The 24407-nt window shown below is 53.0% G+C and overlaps 1 protein-coding gene and 1 long non-coding RNA gene across 13 annotated transcripts in view; one reads left to right on the top strand and one right to left on the bottom strand.

Moving 5' to 3' along the window:
• The window catches only part of RREB1 (ras responsive element binding protein 1), a 175443-nt gene that overhangs the window by 70947 nt on the left and 80089 nt on the right, over nucleotides 1-24407 (bottom strand). Inside the window, exon 1 of one of the 12 annotated variants that reach the window (XM_084967318.1) lies at nucleotides 21414-21627. The exons of the other annotated variants lie outside the window; for them this stretch is intronic. The gene's annotated coding sequence lies outside the window, so the exon portion shown is untranslated. Of the gene's footprint in view, nucleotides 1-21413; nucleotides 21628-24407 lie in introns of those variants that run through there. 12 annotated transcript variants of the gene reach the window in all.
• On the top strand, nucleotides 10864-17704 carry LOC146401160 (uncharacterized). Its single transcript, XR_014809553.1, has 3 exons — nucleotides 10864-11021; nucleotides 12036-15461; nucleotides 15619-17704. It is a non-coding gene; the product is annotated as an uncharacterized LOC146401160 (long non-coding RNA).

Raw genomic sequence — 24407 nt, 5'->3', positions numbered from 1 at the left:
AGAAGGCACCAGGCGCTTGAAACCCCGAATCCTGAAACCCAGCCCAGTCCTGTCCAAGGGGCCAGGTCCAAGTGACCCACCAGCGCGACCTCCAGCTCAGAAGCGACCCGAGTGCACCAGGCTGCCCACCAAATACAACCCTGGAGCCCACACGCCTGGGCCCTGGAATTCCAAAGGGACGGGCGTGTGTAAGTGCTGGGGCAGGAGGGGGGGCACAGCCGGTGGGGAGTGCGCGGAAGAACCACGCAGGTCACCTCCCCAAGGAGATTCGACAGTCCCGTCTGGTCACTGAGACGCTAGCTACCGCTGACCCTCCCTCCAACACAGCCACCCCGAGTCCCCACCCAGCAGCATCTTGGACCCTGGTTAGAAATGCCGACTCCCAATAAACCAGTCATTCAACCAACACCTTAAACTGACACAGGTCAACTACACCTGCAGGAAGAAATGAAGGTTTCCAGGCGCCGCCCAGAACTAATGCGAAAGAAACCCCTCTGGGTCGAGCCCTGCAGTCTGTGCGTTGGCTCTCACCGAAGGGAACAGGCGCTGTGCGCGGAATTCTGGAAGAAGGGTGACGCCAAAGCAAGGGAGGCCTGAGAAACCTTCCTGCTATGAGGATCTGAATGAAATCACTCCTTATCACCACCCCGCCCCCCGGAGCAAAAGTCAGTCTCTGGAGCAGAGCCTCAGATCCCAGGTCTAACTTTAGCTTCACCTACTGCAAAGAAATAATAAAAGAGTCAAGTAAGTAAGGGCGGGGGTGGCGGGAGAGGGCGCCATCCACACGGGGCCTAGTCTAGCTCCCCCAGGAACCAGGACGCGTGGGACGCGAGGACGGGGCCGGGGCCACAGTGCACAGGCAGAGCCGCTCAGCCTGGGCTCCCCCGCAGCTCTGGACCCTCAAAGACCCCCCCACACCCAGAGCCACGCCGTTCACCAAGCTTGTCCGCTCCAGGGTGCTGTGGGATGGTCCCCAAAGGTGAGCCCCTTGGCCAGGATTCCCGGCGGCCCTGGACACCCTCTGGGTCTCCCTCCTGGCAGTAACTGTCCACTGTGCCAGAAGGCAACCCCAGGGCATCCCAAGGCCTCACCGGTTCCTGTGTTTCTCTCTTAATGAGACCCATGGTGGAGGAAGGAAAACGGACTGGCCTTGAGTGGCTGCCCCTTTCTGCCCAGGTTCAGGGCCCCAGCCCCGCCCCCCGCCCCCCCCCCCCCGGGACACCAGGAGTAACACAGGCCACCGATGCCACCCTTCAGAAAGAGTGTGCATGGCCTTCAGGTGAAGGCACACGTCCACATGGAGTAAAGTGTGGCGGGAAGGGCAGCTCCGGGCCAAAGGGCCGTCTCTCCTCTCCAAATAAAGACCGGGGGGTGGGGGGTGGCACTGCTCCATTACACACAACTTCTGCGGGAGGCAGGGGTCCTTGTCCACCAAACCGAGCTACGTGAGTCAGAGGACATCTGCTCTTTCAAAGAGGAAGTGCTGGAGAGGTGGGGCGGTCGTCTGGCACAGGCTGGATGAAGCCACCCTGGGGTACCATTCCTGCATCCCTCTGCGGGGCTCCCGGCTTCTCTGGAGGGAGGAAATGGGACCAAGTCCCAGGTACACACTTTGCAGTGACGAGCGGCCTCCACGCCGGCAGCTCCCCACCCCGCCCCCCCAGCACTGAAGGAATCTCATCTCACTGCTGCCAGACTTGGAGCCACTTGGCAGCTGCCACATGGCAGCCATTTGTTCCCTGGCAGCCCTCGAGCGCGGCCCTGTCCCTCTCCCCAGGTGAGCCAGTCTTTTTTCCTGGCCACCAGGACCTGGTATTTCATCACCTTCTTGCCCAACTTGGCAGAAACCAGTAGGGTTCTCTCCCCTGCAAGGAAGCTGGTGAGAAAGGGAGTGGGCCGGCAAGGGGTGGCCCCGGGGCTGTGCACAGACCCAGGGCACCCTCACCTACCCCCAGGGTAGGGCAGGGTCTTCCCTGCAGGGGATAAGGTGTGGAAGCCCCCACCCCTCCCCACCCCACCCTCAGATCTGCTCTGGGGCTTATCAGGAAGGGTGGGAGCGGCCCCCACACCATACCTTGGCTGAGGAATTTAGAACCAGCAAAGGAGGCTACTGCTACCAGAAAGCAGGATTTCAGTCCAAGTGTCAGCCGTCTAGGGTTTGTCTAACGCAGGTCTTTCGGAGTGTCCTTTCTCTCATAACTGGGCAGGGGGTCAGCCATCTGGGGCATAAACTCTGGACCAGGAGAGGCGTTAGGCACTTGACTTGTATGTAAGCCCTCCTCGCATCAGAGAGGGCAATGACTGGGGATCTGCTGGCTGTGACGCGGCTCCTCAGGCGCTCAGCCAGGACCCTAGCCCAGGTTGTCTGATGCGTGTGCGCCCCGTGCCGCAAGGAGCACCCCGGAAGAGGTGTTCGGAAAAGGGCGCTGAGCAATGAGAGGGTTAGGAAACCCAGTGGGGGAGACGAGAAACGGTTGAAGGCCGGGCGCGTGGAATAAGGAGAGAGGTTTGGGGGGAAGCAGAAGGAAGCGGGTCTGGAGCCCCAAGATTCCATATCCCGGAGCTCTGAGCAACTAGAGCTGCCCTCTGACGGAATGATGCCTTGTGGGTGATGACCTTGCTGCGTCTGGAAACAGTCAAGAGGCTGGATTACACCACACAGCCCGGCAGTGGGTGAGACCACAGGACAAGGTCCTTCCGACGTCCAGGTTAGAAGTACCTGAAAGGACCGTCCCTCTGTCATCCTACTGGGCGACTCAGGGATGCGCTGGGAGGAGGAACCTACAGCAGAGCTTCAAGAGCATGGGGCGAGGCGTCTTCCACCTTGGCCTGGAAACCCAGCTCGCCCCCAGCTTTAGGTCTACGAGCCTCGGTTCTCTCATCTGGAAAATGAGCAATCAGTCAAGGGGGTACGCGTGAACACCCTTTACAAACAGCACGGCACCCACAGTACATGAGCTACGGATGTGACACCGCTCGCCCCCAGCATTCCAGCTCAGCAGGCCCCTGGGCTGGCTCCCCCACAGCTGCCCACAGCCTCCCCTGCAGGATCGCCAATGCCTGGAGGGCAGGGCCCCGTTTGCAGATCTCAAAAAAAATTTTTGCTCCAGCCCCTAAGTGTAACAATGAAATATAAATATAATTTAGCTTATCACAAATGCAATCCCATCGACAATCAGGAGTGAAACAGCTGCTGCCAGCTCGCAGGGCTGTAAGGCCGGCAGGAAATAAAACGCCTCCGGCTTCAGAACGTCGCTGAAACAAATCCTGGTGAGCTTCCCCTGTGCTTCATCAAGGAAGTCTGCGCTGCTGGCCCCCCACGGATGCTCGGCCCGCCCCACCTGCGCCGGCACCTCGTCCCCCAGCCCTAGAAGCTGGCCCCCAGCCCCCTGCCCCTGCCGCTCAGGCCAACCGGACAGCAGCCACTGGGCTGCTCTGCACACTCTGCTGACGGGGCCTCGGGGCCTGCGGTCACATTCGCAGCTCAGGGGAGGAAGCTGGGGGAAAGTTCAGGAGCAGTTTGCAGGGAGTTTGAGGCAATATCCTGCTCCTCTTTCACAGGCCCTGAGGTCCCGGGGCGGCCTCGCAGACCGGCTCAGGCTCGGGAGAGGGTCACGCGGAAGAAACAGGCTTCTCTACTTTTGCCCTGAGGAGGAGCTGGATGCAGGCGACGCCCCCCCCACCTCCCACCCCGGGGGTGGGGGGGGGGCAGGTGCCTCACCTGAGATCTGGGCTGCACATTCTAAGAATTCAGGGTGGGTTCAGCACAACACTCCTTATAAAACCAAAATTACTCTGTGGAGGCTAAGAGGGCTGTTGGCAAAGCTTCTCCCTGCGCGCGGGGTGAGGAGACGGGCCGGTCGGGCAAAGGCAGTCGTCAGTCGGCGGGGCCGGGGCGCTCGGCGGCCACCACTGCCGGTCAGCTGAGCATGACTCGGCGGCGGCGGCTGTGCCCCGCGATCAGGAGCTCCGAGCCCTGTCCCGGTGCCTCGAAACGGGCCACCATGTCTCTCCCTTGTGCTTCTAAGAAAAACAAAGACCCTGAGACAGAAGCGGCTGATACGTGTTTATCCCAAGCCAATCAACCAAAAACACCAGCAAGCTAAGGGCTTCTCTTCAAGGAAACTGAGCAAAACCTCAAAGCCGCTGCGGGGCAGGAGGGGGCCTGGGCGGCCGACCCCTCCCAGCCTCAGGAGCTGACCGGCAGAGGCCCCGGCCAGGAAAGCGGCGGATGGGCGGGCGGGGGGATGTCTGCGGCGCCCGGACCCTGGCTCAGGACAACTGCGCTCTCGGGCTGGCTAAGTGAAGGGACCCCGAGGGCCGAGCCCCCAGCCCAGCAGGTCTGAAACACACACCCTGTCTGTCCTCCCAGGCTCTTCCCCACGATTCTCGGCCTGCGAGCCCCACCATGAGAAACAGGCACAGGAAGGCCAGGAGGAGATCAACCCCCAGGTGGGCGGGGCCCCCCCTCGGTGAGAACTCAGACCCCCGCCGTCTCCAGAAGGGGACACGCCAGGGAGAAATCAGGGCGGGGACCTGGGAGCACAGAGATTTGGAAAGGCCAGGCCCGCCGGCTGCTCAGGTGGCGTCCTCTCCAAGCTCAGGGCCAAGCTGAGGGTCTCTCCGGCACCCCTTCCCTCGCCTTGGCCGCCTGTGATAAAGGCCCCTCGTGCCGTTCAGACAGAACATCCCTGCTCCCCCTTTATCTTCCCTTAACAGTTTGCCATCCAGTGACAGGAGGGGCCTCGCCTCCAACAGTCCGGCCTTTTATCTCCCGCTGCCCTGACCGCGCCACAAGGCGCAGCCAGGGGCTGGATTTCCTGCAGCTCGCCTAGAGGGGCTGTTTGACTTCTTTAAAATACGACCGGCCTCCGAAACCTTGGAACCGTGCCGAGCAACACCCAGCCAGCATCCATTTCGGCTCCAGCTTTCAAAGCCTCCGAGGGCAGTGTCCCAGCCCTCCCGGTGCTCCGCGTGGGAGAGGCTGGCCGCTTCCAAGGAGGACTCGCTTTCCCGGCTCTCGGATGTATTTGCTTTCTGTCTGTGGCAAACCTAAGAGTTCTCGTCATCAAAGTCCAGAAACCCCAGAAGTGAGTTACAGTAGCTCAATTAAATTCTGAGTTCACACTGCTATTATGAAAATAATTCAGTAGCATTTAATCACATCCCTTAACCACTGGAGCGCAGGCAGCACACCGCGTGCTTCCTCGCCTGATAAACAACTGGCCCAGGACACACGGGACCCTGGGTGTGCTCAGTGAGGACAGGCCATGGTCTCTGCCGTCCTTCCCAGGCCTAAGTCAGCCCCACTGCGATGCCTGGGTGTCCTCCACCTGCCTCACCACAAGCCTTCCTGTGAACATCCTCGACCAGGAAAAGCCGCCAACTCTGCCTCTTAACCGGTCGGGGAAGGGGGGGGGCGCAGGGGGTGCTGGGTGCGGCTGATGGGACAGGATGCCCAGAGGGCGCCTAGAGGACCCTGCCGCTCTGCATTCAAGGCCGGGACTTCTATTTTCCTGGCATCACAGCAGCAGATGCAAAGTTAATAGGTTCTGAGAATGGTAAGCTCAGATGTTTCAAACGGTCCCCCAGCATTCCTTTCTGGGGTGTGAGGAACCCTCTTTTCCAAAGGCAATTAAAGAACAGAAAAGCTTCCTGGACTAAGCAGACACCCTACAGCCCCTCACAATCCCAGGGGGCCGAGGGCCAGGTGGGAGCAAGGCGATGGTGTGAGGAAACGAGCAAGGCCGAGGAGCAAACGGTGGCAAGTGCAGGGCAGAAGCCAGGTTATGCGTGAAACCCACACGCCCACCCTGTGCCAGCACTTCAATGCGGAGCTGGTACTTTCGGAATCTTCGGGAACCCTGCCCTCTGTGCGGGCCCCTCTCCCATGGCCACAGGACTGGGCCGTGCCACTGGCCCGTCTGAGGACAGGAGCCAGAGAACCGGTTCAGCCCCACCGGCCAAACAGCAAGTGCTCGGCATCCTCAATTTCCTCCCAGCCACGAAGTCAGGAACAACCTGTACAGACAAGGAAAACAGAAAACTTACGAAACAACGGCATCTGCCGAGCTCCCTGAATGCGCCCCAGGAAACTTTTTCAAAGCCCTGTAAGATGCTTCATTACAATTCTGGAAAGAAAGTGCAGTCCACGGCACCCAGGCACACACATGTTCACACAAACCCAATTTCATGCTCTGCCAGCCCCAACGAAAAACTCAGAAGGCAAAATAGAACCCAAGAGAGGGGTCCTGGTTACTCAACAGGTCTGAACGGCCACTGACGCTTTTCCAACACCGTATCAGAGGCCAGGGACAGCCTGGAAGGTTTCCAATCTGGAAACAGAATTTTCCTGGTAGGGGGCTGGTTTCACAGATTATACAATTTGCTACCTGGCTATGGTGAAAATGCTGTTTACAGGGAAAATGGGAATGTGAGGAGGAGAAAAGAAAAAAAAAACCTCACTGTCCTCTCTATTCTCTGTTGTTAACCCCTAACTCTGTACCCTAGGCCAAGCAAGGGTAAGCCTTTCAAGGCTTCGCCCGCGAGAAACTTACCAATTGCAGCAATGACTCTTCTCACCCTAGCAGCCAAGATCTGTGTAATGGGACCAGAGTTTGGAAGGTGGATATGCAAAGTAATTCTAGTTTCGGCGGCCTTACAAGGAGGTTCTGACAGGACCATGCCATCGCTGCCAGGCATATACTCTCTAAGACCCAAATTTACAGTCAAATGTAATTATTTGCAGTCACAACATTAGGCAAATGCTCTTTTTTTTTTTTTTTTTTTTTAACTTGGAGAAAGGGAAAACAAAGGGACACATTAAATCAATCAAAATGCTGCCTTAAAACTTTCACAGCTTCCTTGCACTTAGCAATTCTGGGGCTTCAGCCACCAAACAGGTTTTATTTAAAAAACGAGTGTCCTCAATTTCCTGCAGTTTGCGTTCCAGGCCCATCCTCGCTGCCTGCCTTCCCTGCGCACAAGCCGAAGCCCAGGCGAGGGGCAGCAAGCGCGCACATTCTCTCAGTCGTTCTCTACCACTTCCGTACCCAAGACGTAGGGCGAAATCTGGTGTCCAGGTCAACCCCTGAAACGGCAAGACGATCATTCTCAGACTAAGCTTCCGGATGCTAGGACCACCAAGAACCCCGAGGCAGAGCCCCCTGCCTCCAAGGCTGACACTCGGGCTGCAGAGACGGAGGGATACATTCCAAAGGAAGAGAAAATGGACTAGGCGCCAAAAGCCTGCAGGGCTGCAGGGCTCCCCAGAGGTGCAAGTTGTCAAGAGTGAGGGCAAAGCAAACCTGAGCTCGAGCAGAGGCAGCTTCCAGAAGACGGGACGTCAAGCCCCAAGGAAACGCACAGGGGAGAAGCGCTGAGACTCAAGAAGGACCCCGGACGGTGCACGAGGGGTGCGAGCACTGGCTCTTAAATGCCCCCCCCCACCCTTCTCCAAAGAAATGAGGAAAATCAGACAACGTGCTGAGGTTCTCACGGTGCTCAACGCATTGTTTTTTTAGGTTAAAACGTCCTCCTTTTAGATGAAATGATCAAGACAGGAGATGGTTGGGACTGGTTTTTAATGCCCTTGCTTGGCAAATGGAAAAGTCGGCGACTCCATGTGTCACTGCCCAAGACTGGCCTTAGGTCTCGGCCATGCAAGCTGAGTCCTTGGGAGCCATCAGACAACACCAGGCGCTGGGCGAAGGGGCCGGAGTGGAGTGGCAGGACTGGCAGAGATGGGCCGGCGAAACGATGCCGGGGTCAAGGCTCCATCTCAGAGGGACGAACTTTACCCTATGGCTGTGGGAACCCACAGCCCCCCTTTGAAAAAAACTCTGCGATGAAATAACCTTAACCATATTTTTTAAAACTCTTGGCAGCAGTTTTAAAAAATCGATGATTAGAGGCATATAACCCACGCAGGAGGCTACTGCAGTGCAGTCTCAGGGCCCGAGACGAGCCGCGTGGAGGTCAGGAAGACACCTCCCAGGGCCCAACCTGGCTGCGAGCAGCGAGGGCGAAGGTCAGGGAGGTGCTGGGCTTCCCGCTCGGGCCAGAGAGCGGGCCGGGGAGGCGGGTCACTGCGATGCCGGAAAAACTCCCAGTACAGGAGAGAACAAAGAGAATCCAGCAGGAAGGGACTGGTTACTGAGTAGCAGGATTAAGCAAGGAGTTCTGTTTAAAAAAAAACAAAGACTGTCCCTGGCCAGAAAGGAGCAGATGGGAAAAAGGAGAAGGTTCTGGAGGAGTGGGAAAGGCAGACCGGGCGCCCGCCAGGCACAGGAAGATGAAACACTTGTGGTTGAACGGAATACATAACATATGTAGCCATATAAATGTACGTATTCATTGTCAAATTGGCCGCTGATGCGGGGGAAAGAGCTTGAAAAGCCTTCACGTAGAGGTTACAAGTCTACACAAAACTTCACCAAATACAAAACAAGAGAAAAACAAAACCCATCTTTCTCTCTCTTTCAAAGAGCCTCCCTATAAAACAAACACGTCAGATGCTGGGTAAAACATTTTACTGAATCAACGTGGTTTAGAGCAGCACCGTCCAGTTCAAAGCTGGCCATGCCCAAGGCATGCAGAAAGTTCCCAGGCCGGAGATCAAACCCTCACCACAGCAGTGACCCAAGCCGCTGCAGTGACCATGCCAGATCCTTAACCCGCTGCACAACCAGGGAACTCCAGTAGAAAGTTCTGCAGTGATGAAAGCAATCTCTGCACTGGCCAGTCTGGTAGCTTCAAGCCACCCCTGGAAGCTGAGCACTTGACAGGAGGCTAATGTAACTAGGGAACTAAATTTTAAAAGGTTATTTAAGTGGGAGTTCCTGTCGTGGTGCAGTGGTTAACGAATCCAACTAGGAACCATGAGGTTGTGGGTTCGATCCCTGGCCTTGCTCCGTGGGTTAAGGATCCGGCGTTGCTGTGAGCTGTGGTGTAGGTTGCAGACGCAGCTCGAATTCTGCGTTGCTGTGGCTCTGGCGTAGGTCAGCAGCTACAGCTCCGATTTGACCCCTAGCTTGGGAACCTCCATATGCCACGAGAGCGGCCCAAGAAATGGCAAAAAGACCAAAATAAATAAATAAATAAATAAATGGTTATTTAAGTTAAATTTAAGCAGCCCCATGTGGCTAGCAGGCTGCTGTATTGGACAGCGTAGGTCTATGGTATTTTTTTCTCTAGTAATCTTGAGTTAACAGGTTGTAGTCCTTAGCTTATTTGGGGCATGGGGGGGAGAGTGCATAAATTTTTTTAGGGCCGCACCCGAGGCATATGGAGGTTTCCAGGCTAGGGGTCCAATTGGAGCTACAGCTGTCGGCCCACACCACAGCCACAGCAACGCCAGATCCAAGCCGTGTCTGTGAGCTACACAGCAGCTCAGGGCAACAGCTCATGGCTGGCTCATGGCCGGATCCCTAACCCACTGAGCGAGGCCAGGGATCAAACCCGCAACCTCATGGTTCCTGGTCGGATGGTTTCCGCTGCGCCACAACGGGAACTCGGAGAATCCAAAATTTGATCAGATTTTCAAACCTTCCCTTTTCTTGCGAGGATAAGCTGAACCACGTAATTCACGTCGGATACATGGCCATCATTCAGCAAATGTTAGAGCAGTCAACTCCCCTGCCCCCGCCCCCCGCCGCGCCCCATGCCTGCTGTGAACAGTTATAATTTGAGGACAGAACTCCTCCCACAGAAAGGAGGGTCAGGAGCGCCATCGCTCCAAGCGTCTGTCTGTGTCACGGTGTTTACGTGGTTTAATCCAGAAATAACTCAGGGATCCAAGGAGCTTCCTGATGCCGTTAGGCTGAAACCGAGTACATCAGGTCACCATCTCGAGGCCGCCAAAGGCACTGAGGGGGTTTTCTGTAAGATCCGTGGGTACAGGTGCGAATGCGGCCCGAGCACTACCCATTCCTGGGACTCTGAAAGGGGTCCCAGAATAGGGGGTGGCCTCTCATGGAGGGTATTTGTTTTGCAAGTAACCAAAGGGAATGGGGGCGTCAGTGAGCTTTTTAAATAGAAACCAAGAATTAAAACTGAGTCCCTCTGTGCACCAAAATGTCCTTGCTTAAATTGCAAGGCGTAAGTAAAATAAATTGGCTATAAAAGGGAGGATTATATCAACTGTAAAATTCGACCCGGGGACTAGGAAAAGTGACTGTGATTAAAAGGTGTGTGTGGTGGGGGTGGCTTGATCCTTGTTTTCTCATGTGTCCTTTGAAGGTGAAAACGAACCAATTTTCTCTGGCCTTCAAGCTGTCAAAGAGGTTGAAAAAAAAAACAAAACCTGTCTGAAAAATAAACAAATGGGACCTGCAATCTCCCTTCAGGAGATGGGGAGAAAATACTCCATCTAAAGCCCTTAAGTATTTCCTGGTGACTTTACCTCAATTAGTAACTATCCACTAGCTATGAGACTGGGGGTAGGGGTGACAGGTGGGTGCCAGAGGTGTTCCCGATCACCAGCTAGGTGAGAAGAAAGAAGAAAACGTGAGACGCTAAGAGAATTCAGTGTTGACTGTGCAAGACAATTTTACGGCCAGAAAACCCACTAGCATGTGCTAAGTGGAGGGGCCTCCAAGGTGGAAGAGGCTGGTGGGGCTGAGGCCAGAAAGGACCACGAGGAGGCCGGAGCCCGTCCTGCTTTGTGGGAGCCAGGAGCGGGCGGGGGGGCGGGGAGTGGGGTGGGCAGGAGGGGGTGTGGGCTCCGGGCGGGCGTGAGGATGACGTCAGCTTTGAGGAAACCTGTTTGAACATGGTATGGGGCGGCAGGGGAGGGAGGCCAGGCTCGAAATGGGAACAAAGGGAACAGAGGGAAAGATAAACCTGAAAGCCTCTCAAAGAACTGCAGAGACCTGGGGGTGGCGGGTAACACTGCAGAGCAGAGAGCTGAGCAGGAAGTCACTCTGGCCACAAGCTCCACTGCCCGGGGCACCAGCGCGGGTATGGGAAGAGGTTTTCGACTGTTAAGGTGGTACACTCGGCAAGTGCAGAGATGGAGTGGGGTGAGAAGGGAAGGTCTCGGGACGAGGGGACCGGGGTACGGGGAGCAATCAGGCTCATGAGTGCAGGTGGGCTAGAACCCGCCCTGGGGCGGGGGGTGGGGGCCGAGATTCAGAGACAAGAGGGTCCAGAAGAGTGCCCATTCTGAGCCGCAGACACAGGAACAAAGGCTGGCGGGCACGAGGTCCCCAGGAAGGGGGAGGACCCGGTATCCTAATAGATGGGAAAACATGAGCAACAAGGGGGCATAAAGCGCTTCTGAGTCCGAAAGATGCAAGAATCAGGAAAACACCTGGGGGAGCTGAAGGCAGCTCACAGTGGAATGGCCTTAACCTTGAGCACACAGTAGGCACTTAACTATCCTACCGATTAGCAATCTCAAAACAGGCAACAGGTCGTACGCTGTGCGTAGGAGGAGGAGAAAGGGGAACTGATGCCTTCAGGAGCAAAGGAGCCCAGGGAGCCTGGGAAGAGACTGCGGGAGGGGTGGTAAATCATGAGCCATTTACCACCCCATGCTCTCGAGGGGCTGGGGTCAACACGGCTTGGGGGTCGGGTAGCCCTCTGGAGCCTCCTACTCAGGCTGAGTCTGGCATCCTCCTTTCTACTCTGGATGGGTGGCTGAGGAGAAGGGAGGGAAACCGTGTTATTTCAAATGGCTGCATCTTTTATTCCTGCTATTTGAGACAAGCCTGGTATGTTTCCTCCAAGAGATGCCCAATCCATTCCATCTACTCACAGCAAGGGCACCAGGTCTCCCAGAGGAGGGAAAACCTTGGCTTTCATAGGTCCCCCCACCTCCACCCGCAAGGCTGAACTTTGCAACTCCAACCCAGAATCACCCCGGTGCAGGACACAGCCAGGAAGCCTGCACAGGACCGAGGCGCACGGCCCAGCCTGAGCATGCGTCCTCCAAGGTCAGCTGGTCCCAGCAAATCTGCACGCAGGGCTCGCCGATTCAATTACTGTGAGTTCAGTTGCTCTTTTTTAGGTCAGTTCTTTCTTCTTTTGTTTAGATCTGACTCAAGATTTACTACAATTATCCGCACCTCTGTGAGAGGACCTAAACAAATTAAACTGTTCAAAGTGATGAAGGCAACGGGAAACAAGAACCTGGATCTTTAAAAAAATACACAAATGGTCTCCTCCCTCCCCCTTCACTATCTTCCTTCTCTTCAATTACTCAAGTAGACTAGCAACTGTTTCTCTCAGGAAAACTCTTGACTCTAAGTCTGAATGTGAAAACCTTGTGGTTAAGCCCTGGCTTGCAGCAGACTAAAAATTTCAGCAATTCTGGAATGAAATGTTATGTTCAGAGCAACACGAAGCACCGCAGCTGTTCCAGCCAACACGAAAACCGAAAGGGGTGATGCTATCTTTATCCTCTACCTACAGGCAGGGCTGCCCGGGGACCAGCTCAGTCCTAGGCTGCTAAAGCACAGGGACAGGAGCAGCAAAGGAGCACAGGGGCCAGCTGAGCCACCTAAGCGGCCACACACAACAGACCCACCTGGAAGAGAGAAAATGCAGTTCATCACCACAAACTTGAAAACGATGCAAGGAAACACAGCTGCTTGAAAAGCCGTTCTCAATGCTGCTTGGAAAATCCTTTTCAATCAGCTCGAAACTCAAAAAGATCAGATTGCATCTAACTCGACCTGAATTGCCCAAGTGGAAGGAGACCCCTTTTATCCATTTTCTTGGGAAAAAAGACACAGTCGTCTATTCACACTCAGAAAGCTCGTCCTGAGACCACCTCGTGGAAGCAGCCCCAGAGGCGCGTCTTAGCAGACAGATGATGATGGAAACTGGAAGAAGACTCAGAAGGGACGGGGCTGAGAACAGGGCACTCTCACGGCCAAAGCTTGCCCACCGGTTAACGGAGGAAAGTGCTCCTGGTGTGACGGACCCAGGGCCCGCTGAGCAAACACCTCCCACCAGCAACCTCGTTCGGCCTCTGCCAGGCCCTGCTCGGGTCTAAGCGCCTGGGCCGCACGACTGCCTGGCACACACCCCCAGGACTGGCCACGGCCGTCACAGCCCACAACACACGCAAACCACCAACGAATGAAGCTGTGGTGAGGGGGCGCAGCTCGCCGGGGCACTGCCACCAACACCCCACGCTTCCTGCTCATTCGGGCAGACTGTCTCCATTCCGGAGAAAGTGGAAAAACTTCCACAGGGTTGCTACCCTGTGATGGGCAGGCAGCATCGCACCACAGGGAAGGAGTGGACGCCAGGGGCTGCACTGCTCGGGTTCGAATCCTGCCTCTTCCCCTCCTCTGCCGCGGCGGCACTGCTCCTGGTTACAGAGCCTCTCTGCCTCAGGTCCCCCACCTGCAGAGGCGGGGTGCGGGCCGCTGCGAAGCGGGTACATACAGTCTGGGACCTCGTGCAAACGCCCCACGTGCCTGCTGTTCCCAGCACGGCTCCCACTGAGCATCCCGTGCTGTGCAGGCCCAGCAACAAGCGCACAGCAGCACTTTAGGGCTGATCCACCACCAGTTCAACAGGTGCTGAAGACATTCGGTTCCCCCAAGACGGTGGTTCTCAAACTTTAGCAGCAAGCATCCAGAGCGACAACCGCAACAGATTTCTGGGCCCCGCCTCCAGTTTCTGACTCAGAAGGTCGGGGGTGGGGCCTAAGAATTTGTGTTTCTAACAAGATCCCAGGTGATGGTGCTGCTGCCCATGCTGGTCTGAGGCTGCAGCCCTCAGAGAAGCACTGCTCTGAGGACCGGTTACTCCTGGTATTCTGTGCTGCAGGCCTAAGCCTTACCTAGCTTATTTATCTGCACAGTGAGCCAGGAGGAGATAAAATAAGGTGAATGGCGCAGCAGTTTATGGCTCAGAGAATACCCACGTGTTCTTTCACGCCACCTAGCACCCCTGCGCCTCTGCATGTGGCAGATCATGTGATGTGTTCTGACCAATGGGCTGTGAGCAAGTTGCGGCCTGCTGGCTCTCTGCTGGCAGCGAGAACCTGGAGGGATGTGTGTGTGCCTGGACTCTGGGTCAGTGCCTGGACTCTGGGTCAGTGCCTGGAAGGGAGCTATTCTAGAGAGCTGCTGGGCCTTCCCAGGAAAGGCAGCGACATTCTGTGGGTTGAGCCGCTGAGGTTTTAAAGTTTGTTTGATAATTCAGCACAGCTTAGATGAACCCCATTAAAACAATTCCTATCATCGTTATAAAATGCACCTTCCCATCGGTCTTCAGTCCAACCTATCAAACCCAGGTGTTGATTTTAACAAAATCAGTTAGCTAAGATTTCTACCGTCCTCTCATTCGCTTGGATTCAACAAAAAGATGAGTTTTTTCTTTGATCCTCCCATATTGGGTCCATTTTTCACCAGATATAAAAATTCTTCTCTGCAACATGATGTAACAGTTGCCAATAATTTGGAAAGTTAAATATGCTAAGAAGCGTTGAAAACTTGAAAAGTAAACAATGAAGGACTCAGACCAAAAGCCCCATGAAACAAAGTAGGTATGCACGCGCGCACGCACACACACACACGCACACAAGACATCAGAATCCCTTGACAGGCCAGAAGGCAGGCCAGAAGGAAAAGGTTTCAAATGTATTAAATCATAGGCAAATTAAGATCCTGTTTTGCCCAAAGAGGAGAAGGTGATCTCTTTATGGTAAAAGCATCACCACGTAATCACAAAACCACTTGTTGAAAAAAAATCCTAATTTCTAGTCGACCTAGGAAAATCTGCAACCTAACACGCAGGTGATGAACTGCCGTCTGCTACCTTCCAGATTATGTGGAATTAAACATCATAAAGATGCTCCTCTTATAAAAAAAACTGCCACCACCCCCCCCAACACGCACAGCCGAAACAAAAATGTCATCTAGAGCAATTCAACAACTTAAACTAGAAAATTTATGAATTACACAAAAAGAATTGGGAAGAGGAAATTTTAAAATAGGTAGTAAGAGTCACACAGGTCCTTCCGGGTCCCAGGAGCCAAAAGCACTTCTCTGGAGAACCCTCTCCACGGGGACTTCAGCGGAGCAGGCTTCGGGACACATCGAAAAGCCGGGGGGATTTCCTGCTAGAATTCTCCCAAGCCCCTCCCTTCTACAGAGGACAGGAACACACCCACGCACACACTCGAAACCTCATCTTCCAAGGAGCTCGGCGGCTCTCTGCTCCCCCGCCAGCGCCGGCAGAGCTCCACCGAGACGGAGGACCCCACGGCCCTGGCCTCTCAAGTCCCAAGGCCCCGGAGCGCCTCATTCTCTGGGTGTGTTACATTCCACCTCCTGGGGTACCTCCACGTGGCAGGAGGAGGAAAAGGTAAACACTCGTGTGGTGCATTTGGTCACATGTTATAACCTGGCTGTAAAGTCAGAGTGAAAAACAATAAAAAGGCCCCACGCGAATTTCTCTAATATGCTTTATAGCTGTTCAGCGACTGCTGGATTTAACTGGTGAGTAGATTTTTTTTTCTTTTTTCATTTCCTTTAGGAGACATAAAAGAGTCATTAAAAAAATAAAACCTAACAATTTAAGCATCTCTATTTTTAAAACAATCACACTTTTTCTTTCTTTTTTTTTGATTTTTAAAACAATCACACTGCCTTGAAGACAGTGGGGAGGAAAATGCAGTCTCCACGGAGCCCCCGTGCGGGTCACGCGTGACCTTTCCACTGAGGAGCTAACACCGGGGCCCTTCTCTCAGGACACCAGAGAGAAGAGGAAGGACACGCAGTCGGGTAACAGGGGGTCTGCTATCCTGCTGGCGCTCTCCCGTAAAGGCCCCTGAAAATTCCCGGTCACTCAGCAAGAGGACGGTATGACGCTTGCTCGCTCGCAATTATCTGCACACCAGCCTTGCTGTGTGTACATCTGCAAGAGACAGAATAGGAACATCCACATTTAGAAAATGAAAGCCACAGAAAAGCGAGCTCATGTGATTTCTGCAGGCCAACTCGCTCGGTTTATTTCTGCCATCATCACACTCATAATGAGAGAATCGAGCTGTAAGTGAAGCACCAGGCGGGCGTTTATAAACATGACGCTTCACAGAGCCAAAAGTCCCCTTCCATCACAGACACCCAAAGAGGTTTGTGGCTGCAGACTCCTTCCTATAGACTGTCCACGTGTCCCGGGTTTATGTGCGAGCATCGCAGGGCAGCTCTCTCCTCCGGGCCACCCCCCACAGTCACGGCCACCGTCTAGGTGCAGGACTGCAGCGTGCTTGTGGGCAAAGCTGCTCCCCTCGCACTCGACTCCTGCCGCCTCCTCCGACGTGCACCCAAGCTACTCCGCCAGGCCATGCAAATGTCCCAGCCCCATGATGTGCAGCTTCGATGCAGACCTGAGGCTATGACCCAAACCAGTTCTCGGCTAAGTGACTCCCAGGCCAGCACATCCCACGCATGCCGAGACTCACTCTCGCCAAGGGATAGAGACGGCCGGAGCCCGGCTGCTCCGGGGGCTGGTGTGCAGACCGTGGGACTGCCCCAATCCCTGGGAGACAAGCAGGCATTGTCCACTTTTCCTTGAAATTGTGAAATCCTGGATAGGACCAGCAATCACGTAACGCTTCACTCCTCCAACAACCTTAAATCAATTGACTAAATTCTCGATGACCCCCTTTATAAATAAGCCATGTCCCGTAAAAGCCTTTTTAGTCGCCTTTTAAAGCAGACCCAGGGCACTTACTTCAAATGCGAGATCAGGATTACCCGAAGGGGGAAAAGCGTTCCCCCAAACCACGGACGCTATGGACCCGGATGCTCGTAACTGCCCCACCAACTTCTGGCCTGCCTTTCCAGGACTCTGGGGGCATCAGGGTCCTGACTGAAAGCGGGCTCCCTTGCTTCCTCCCTGCCGGCCTCCAAGCCCACGGATGAGCTCCCTGTGCCTCTGATTCACGGAGGCTGAGCTCTGGGCAGCCAGCAGCTGCTCAAATCCCTGCCTGGATGCTTCCTTCCCTGCACCTCCAACTCCGCCATCCCCACCTCAACAGGTGTCCCTGCAGCCGGCCTACCCAGCGGATGCTCTAGGCACATCATCTCGACCGGCGCACGGCGCTGGGGCAGCCCCACCGGCTCTCCCACAGGACACACGAGCTCTTGCACCCCGCAGACCTCCCTTCGCCATCCACACCCCAAAGAGTCAGCACGAGACTCGCTCCTTGCTTGCTGGGAAGTAATGGTTTGCGTTACTTTTCCATCGGCTGTGAGTATCTAACATCCAGAGCACTGGTTCTTATTTCTCATGTGTAGTTCAGATCCATTTCCTTTTGCTGACAGGGCCACCAACATCTTAACCTTAAGAGAATACTTCCACCTTCAGCATGGCAATCAGGGAATCGTTTCCATGGACACCCAGAAGACCAAATTTCAAAATTAATTACCTCTTCAAAAGAAGCAATTTCTCTTAGTAAAAAGCCAAAACCCAAAACCAAGCAGAAAAGGCCACACCAACCATTTTGGGGGATTAACTAACATTACAGCAAATCTAAGTGCATAAAAGACTTAATTCACTACTGTTAGAAGATAATATGGGAGTACTTAAAATACACCTATGAGGGAGTTCCCTGGTGGTTCAGCAGGTTAAGGATCCAGCTTTGCCACTGCTGTGGCACAGGTTTGACCCCTGGCCCCAGAACTTCCATATGCCACAGGCGTGGCCAATAAGGTAAAATAAAATGAAATGAAATACATCTGTGAGTATGATTATTAAAACTTAGGCCCAGCAATGCTCTACAGTTAAGCAGATAAAATCGAAATGCCTGAGAACTATTAGCAGGTACCAGCTGTCCTGGGGAGTTTTCAATTCTGGGATTACCACGAAGTGTCCAAAAACACGTCACAATGCCAAGAAAGAGTTCTGGTGCCTCGCTATGGAGTGCCACAGGGGTCTCCATCCGTAAAACGGAGCTTCTGAGAATAAAATTAACAAGGAACCTAAAAAATACATAATCATCTCTGCCAAGTGAGCACATTTAATTAGGATTAGTCCTCCTGCCAGAGAAGCTATGCAGACACGACTCCAGGTGACATGTTCAATTCTGGGCACAGACATGAACTGTGGAAGAATACTGAGTAAAATAAAGGCAAACTCATAAGAGCAGGCCAAGCGACCTCTAAAGTCGCTTCCAGCTCTAAATCCCACGGTTCTCAGAACAAGTCTATAGTTGGGGCTTGGGGGGGTCGGCGGAGGAACCACTCCTTCCTTTTACTCTTCTCATTTGATGACTTACAATTAAATTTTAATATTTACGTTTTGAGGCTTCCTTCACACTTGAAACTCCTTTTCTTTAATTTTACTTTTTTTTAATGGCTGCACCCTTGGCATATGGAAATTCCCAGGCCAGGGATCGAACCCATGCCTCCACAGCGACCTAAGCTGCTGCGGTCAGATTCTTGACCCGTGCCCCACAGCGGGAACTCCCGAAACGCCTTTTCTTTAGTGGCTCTGTCTGCCAGGGTATACATGACTTCCCTGGTATCCACCAGAGAGTCCTCTCTGATCCCTACTTTAAAAACTCCAATTTTTGTGTATTATTTCGATTAAAAACATGGCAATTCACATTAGGAACGCAGAGGAACAAGCCAGTAATGGTATTGGAACATCGTTTGAATCTGTTCGTGAATCACTTTTTTTTCCTGCAAATCTGGTGAAAATAAATCATATTTTGGTATCTGGACACACGGGAAGGTTGATTTGACACATCAGGTTAACCCACTAAGCAGCTGCACATCACGGGGGGGGGGTGCGGGTGGGAAGCATGGAGAAGTTAATTTTCCATGTAAAACTCCTGCGTCTAAATCATTCTAAAGTATCTCTCAAACTTCCCCATCTCTGAAGCAGAGCCTGGTGAATCAACATATGATTAATCTAACCTTTTTGGGCGATGACTCAGGGTCACTACAATGAACAACTATTACACAAGGTGCCTTCGCAAACGACCGTGCCAGCCTCCCCGTTCGGCCCTGCTCCCGCGCCACAAGGCCGCAGTCGGCCATGCTGGGGTTTTTTTAGCTGAAATCTGTACTGCGGGCGTGTGGACCCACATGCAGTCATAAGCAGTAACACGGAAGGCTCCTCGGCTCTCTTAGCCCGGGGTCCCCGGGGGGGAAACAGCCACGCCGTGGGACTCTTCCCCGCTCATGCCTGACATTCTCTCTTGCTGCTCTCAGTGCGTCTCCTTCCGACGGCTGTTCTCCAGCCACACGCGCCCCCCCCTCCGCCGCCCCCACCAATTCTGACCCCTAATTTCTTGTTGAAAACGGGAGACGAGGTGGTCAGGGCCATACCTACAGGGAGAATGATGGAGCTCTAGTGTGGGCCTGAAAGGACCATCGTGAGTCAAGGGTAGAAGCGACTTCCCATACCCGACTGGCTTCTGAAGCTTGATTTTGCTGCCCTACCCCCCAACACACACACACACCCCCTGCTGGTTCTCTGTCACTCACATGCTAAATATTCGGGACCTGAGAATGCCAAATAAGTGACCTCCACCTAAGTGATATACGACTTTTGAGTCAACCGAATACTAGCTAAGCAAGCGCTGTTTCCATAACTGGTAGCTGGTACTCCGGCAGTACCCGAGCTCTTACTCTGAACATTATCTACCAAGCACTGTTAACAGCTTGCGATGAAATACACAGCCTGAAAAAAGAAAAAAGAAAAAAAAAAAAAAAGTCCATTTCTTTTTTCTGGACTCTCTGATATTTTAAAGGAAGTAGGAAGTTTTAACTTTGTACTACTTGGAACAATTCAGTTACGTAAGTTAAAGACATAAGGTTTTTAAAAAGATAAAGCGCATAATGAACGTGCTTTAGAGACTTCAGTAAATAAGAAAACTGTCACTTTGTTCTTCAGCTGCATTAGGAACTTCTCACACAAAGAGGCTTGATGGAGGCAGACAGAAAGGGGCTTATCAGCTTAAGAAACGGGAAGGATGGTACAATTAGCTGTCACACAGTCAGATATAATTCAGAACTCGGACGAGGCCAGGGAAAGAAAACCCGGCAAGGAAGGTGCCCATCTGTCTCTTTCCCTAACACCCACATACATCCCAGCGGGGCCCACCACCTTTTCTCTCAGGGTTATTGATACATGCGGCCTGAGAAGAAACGCAACAGCCTGTGGAGGCAGGAGGAGAGGAAGGAAAATAAGAGACGGAAAAGGAAGAAGTCTCTTATCTGAACCACAAGTGCCTCCCGCTGCTCACTCCAACAAGCTGAAGTGCTAGATCCTAGGTATTTGGGTGGGAGGGACCAACTGACCCAGCCCTGCCAAGTGCAAAAGGGCCGCCCCCGGTTCTGCGGAAAGCTGACGCCCTAGCCGGGCACAGCACAGCGAAGGTGAAGTGGCTTGGGGGGAGGCTCGGGAGGGTGTGGGGACGTGGGGTGCGAGAAAGCAGCTTCTCCACCGGCCCCCACAGTGCGAAAAGATGCTCCAAACCCAAGCAGCTGAGGACAGGGGACCATGAAATGCGAAACGTGTGTGGGGTGAAGGAGCCGAAGAAAAACAGGGGTTTGATTCTAAAACAGATGTACCAAGAGAATCCAGTCTCCTCACGGGACAAGATGGTTTCCTGAGCTTTCGCAGGGCCAGACACACTGGGATCAGAAACATGTTTCGAGCAGCGTGAAGACGGAAAGAAAAAAGGCCCCTCTCCCTCCTCCCTCCAAAAGTGAAAAAAGACAGCGCGGGCCACACACCAGAAATAGCCGAGGCAGCTTCTAAGCGCCAGGATCTGTGCATCAGGAGCGGCTCCCCTGCAGCGCGTGTTATAGCGAGCTCCAGCCTGACTATATATGGTATGTTTACGGAGGCTCAGACACAAACACCACGCAGAACTGATGGCAGACCAGGCCTGGCTCTTAGAGAGCTCGGCTTCTCCGCGTTTACGGCCACGAGATAGCCCCTACGTCCAAGCAGACTCCGGAGGCTTCCAGAAGCATCCTCTCACACTCACTGGCAGGGACTCCCCCTCGCTGCCCTCCACGTCCCCATCCCGACCTCGCCACCCCCACCCCCCGCCGTCCTCCCCCCAGGCCGTCCACCCCGCAGGCCCACAGAGGCATAAATGCACACTCAAGAATGTCTCTTTGAATGGGGCCTATGTTACATGACCAAGGGCACAGACCTGGGTTTCTCCAGAAACAGCTGGCAAGGCTGAGGCCTCTCAGCACAGCCTCCTCTTTGCCACAAAGTATTTTCATCACATCAAATGTCTTGCCCAGAGAGGGAAAGCCAGACACTGAAGTGGGGAGGGGGAGGGGAGCAGGGATAATGGGAAGATGTTTGAACGTCCTGGGAGAGGAGCAGGGGGTCGGAGGAGGAAGGAGAGAGAAGGAAAGGGGGGGAGAGGAGCAGAGGGGGAGGCTGCCCCACTGGCTTTAACAGTCTTGCCCAACCTGTTCTGCGGTGCGCTGGCTCGGTTAACTCCTTTCTGGCAAACGGATGCACACAGCAAGCCTTTCTTCTTCTTTCTGCCACAGCCCGGCTGCAGATGAAGGCCGACGTGAAGGCCTTAAATCCCAAAGAAAAGGGCTAAAGCCATGCCTGACTGGACTTGAACCCATCATCGGTACCAGGCAGTGGGAGACCTTCACTGGCGGCCCGCAGGCCGCCTGCTCTACCACCCTCCCAGGCCCCTGCACCTCCCGACTCCCCCCTGGCAAAGAGGGAAATGGAGGTTGGGTGCTGCCAACAGCTAAGTGGAGGTGAGGGTGAGTGAGGCCCAGTTTTCAGCCACTGGAACTAAGCACTCTGCCAGAAGGCAGCGAAAGTTGGTTTTCCTTCTTGTTGCTTTCTGCTTGACGTGAGGCATTTATGGGGTTAACAGAGAGCTGCAGACCAGAATTTACCTGCTTAGCAACAGAAGCATCAACTAAGCCACATTGGTTGTTTTGACACAGGAAAAGCAGTTTCTACCTGGTGAAAATACCTGGTGATGTTTCAGTTGCCACTTCAAGCAACACACATATTAATCACAGGAGAAGGGCCGTCAGGAGACCACGGAAAAGGGAGAACAGTCCAAAGAGCTGCCCCTGCTCAGAGGTGCAGACCACGAGCGAGCATGGAATCGCTGGACCAAGGAAGGAACACGTGCTCTAAAAGTTAGGAGCAGACTCCAGGTGGAGAAACAGCTCCTGGAAACCCTAAAACCTGGGGTGACCTTCCCCTTAACTGGTCTGCAGCTGCTTAGTCAGTCTTTTTACCTCGACCTTCAAGCCTCTTCACAAAGAGACAGATTTGAAAAGGAAAGCACGTCATCTCACAAATGATTAGACCTTCTTCTTCTTTTTTTTTTTTTGTCTTTTTGCCATTTCTTGAGCTGCTCCCTCGGCATATGGAGGTTCCCGGGATAGGGGTCTAATCGGAGCTGTAGCCATCGGCCTACACCACAGTCACAGCAACTCGGGATCTGAGCCGTGTCTGCGACCGACACCACAGCTCACGGCAATGCCGGATCCTTAACCCACTGAGCAAGGCCAGGGAGCGAATCCACAACCTCATGGTTCCTAGTCGGGTTCGTTAACCACTGAGCCACGACAGGAACGCCTAGACTTTCTTCTTCAAACATACCTGCAGGTCTCGATTTTAACAAAACTGCAAGTTCGACCTAGAGGCTCTATATTCTCTGTGTAAGAGACGTGAATACAGTTCTAGAAACGTGAATATCGATTTGAAAATTAACTACAGGTGTTCCCATCGTGGCTCAGTGGTTAACGAATCCAACTAGGAACCATGAGGTTGCGGGTTCGATCCCTGGCCTTGCTCAGTGGGTTAAGGATCCAGTGTTGCCGTGAGCTGTGGTGTAGGCTGCAGACACGGCTCGGATCCCACGTTGCTGTGGCTCTGGCATAGGCCAGTGGCTACAACTCCGATTAGACCCCTAGCCTGGGAACCTCCATATGCTACAGGAAGCGGCCCTAGAAAAGGCAAAAAAAAAAAAAGAAGAAAAGAAAATTAACTACAGAAAGCTTCTTCATTTTCAGCAAATGACTTTCATTTTTGGAAGCTCCAGGATGCCGTGATTTAAAGGGTTGGTTGCTATAAGACGTTTACTGCTATAACAGAAGTGTGTCTCATGAACCAAGAAGGCCTAAAAGCAATTAGAACGAACAATTTGATCCAACTGTTGAATACGTAAAGCACAGCAGAAAATTAATACATCCCTTTTACCTAAAATACAATTAAATGTGAAAGAGAAACAATGCCAACGTATGTGTGTATACATATATATACACCACATATATAATTACAGGGCCCAAAAGAATGTACCTGTGAGAGAAACAAAACAGAAGCGAAGTTTTTAACATTAATGCTATCATTTTGGCAAACGACCCTCTTTCAAGAAGAGAAAAGAATGATAACTTATAGTCATTTGTAATGATAACAGCCAAATACTCTAGAAAACCGCATCGTATGGTTTGGGTTTAATAGCTTCCCTTAAAGCCTAAACTGAAGACAATACTTGATGACAAAGAGATTTTGGGTAAAGCTTACGCGATATGATGATCTAGGGAAAAAACAAACTTTTGAACTTCAAAGCCATTTAAAATAAAATTTCAAAGTCACATGGTTCTTTGATATTGTAAAACAAAAAAGCACGTATGCAAAAGCCACAGAAACGGATCTCCTCCTTTAATAAAGTAAAGCACTCGCTTTTATTCAGAACCCCTATACTAAGGGCTTGAGTAAATTAAACCATACTTCTGCAACTCACATTTGAAAAGTGTAAGCTGGGTCAAAGAAACTAGTGTGGCCAAAATGGTATTTAAAGCAAAAATCTGGCCTATGCAGAAGGGGAAGGGGGGGGGTGAAAAGGAAAAAAAAGGCGCCAGTGATGCCCTCTGGTCGCAGGCAGAGTGGGCTGCAAGGCCAGTTGTATCTAGCAGTTGTGCTCCACACAACAAATGGTGCATTCATCAACTGCGAGAGCAGAGGCTGCTCAGAGGCTGTAAAGTCTGCACACGAAATGATGAGCGGCCGACTTTCCTGTTGTTTCCCAGTAAGGAGTGAAAAAAAGGCCGAATTCAGTTAGAAGCACAGGCTGTCTCTTCAGCTGTGGCAAAATGGTGAGCCAGAGGGTCTAGATAAAGAGGCCCGAGTAGCATCTACCCTCTTTCTAACAAGAGCTGGGCCTGATGATAATTGAGGAAACACCTCTACAGAAGATAATACCGCAGGAGCTGTGGGGGTGGGGTGGGGGGAGAGCCAGCAGACACCAGAAGGAACGTCCTCCCCCACCCTTTTCAACAACATATTCGGCATCCCCAAATCCAGAGCCTCAGACCAAGAGATTAAACGTCCGTTGCTGCATTACCTGTGACATAACCTCTCCTCGGCCTTAACAAAAGAAACATCTGGTACCAGCTACTCAGCATCCCTGATAATTCTGT

This window comes from Sus scrofa, chromosome 7 (genome assembly GCF_054392235.1).
Source record: "Sus scrofa isolate SSC_HxYL_T2T_F1_AM1 chromosome 7, Sscrofa_HxYL_maternal_Yorkshire_Landrace_v2.0, whole genome shotgun sequence".
In the NCBI taxonomy this organism is placed as follows: domain Eukaryota; kingdom Metazoa; phylum Chordata; class Mammalia; order Artiodactyla; family Suidae; genus Sus; species Sus scrofa.
This window is presented reverse-complemented; position numbering and strand designations above follow the sequence as displayed.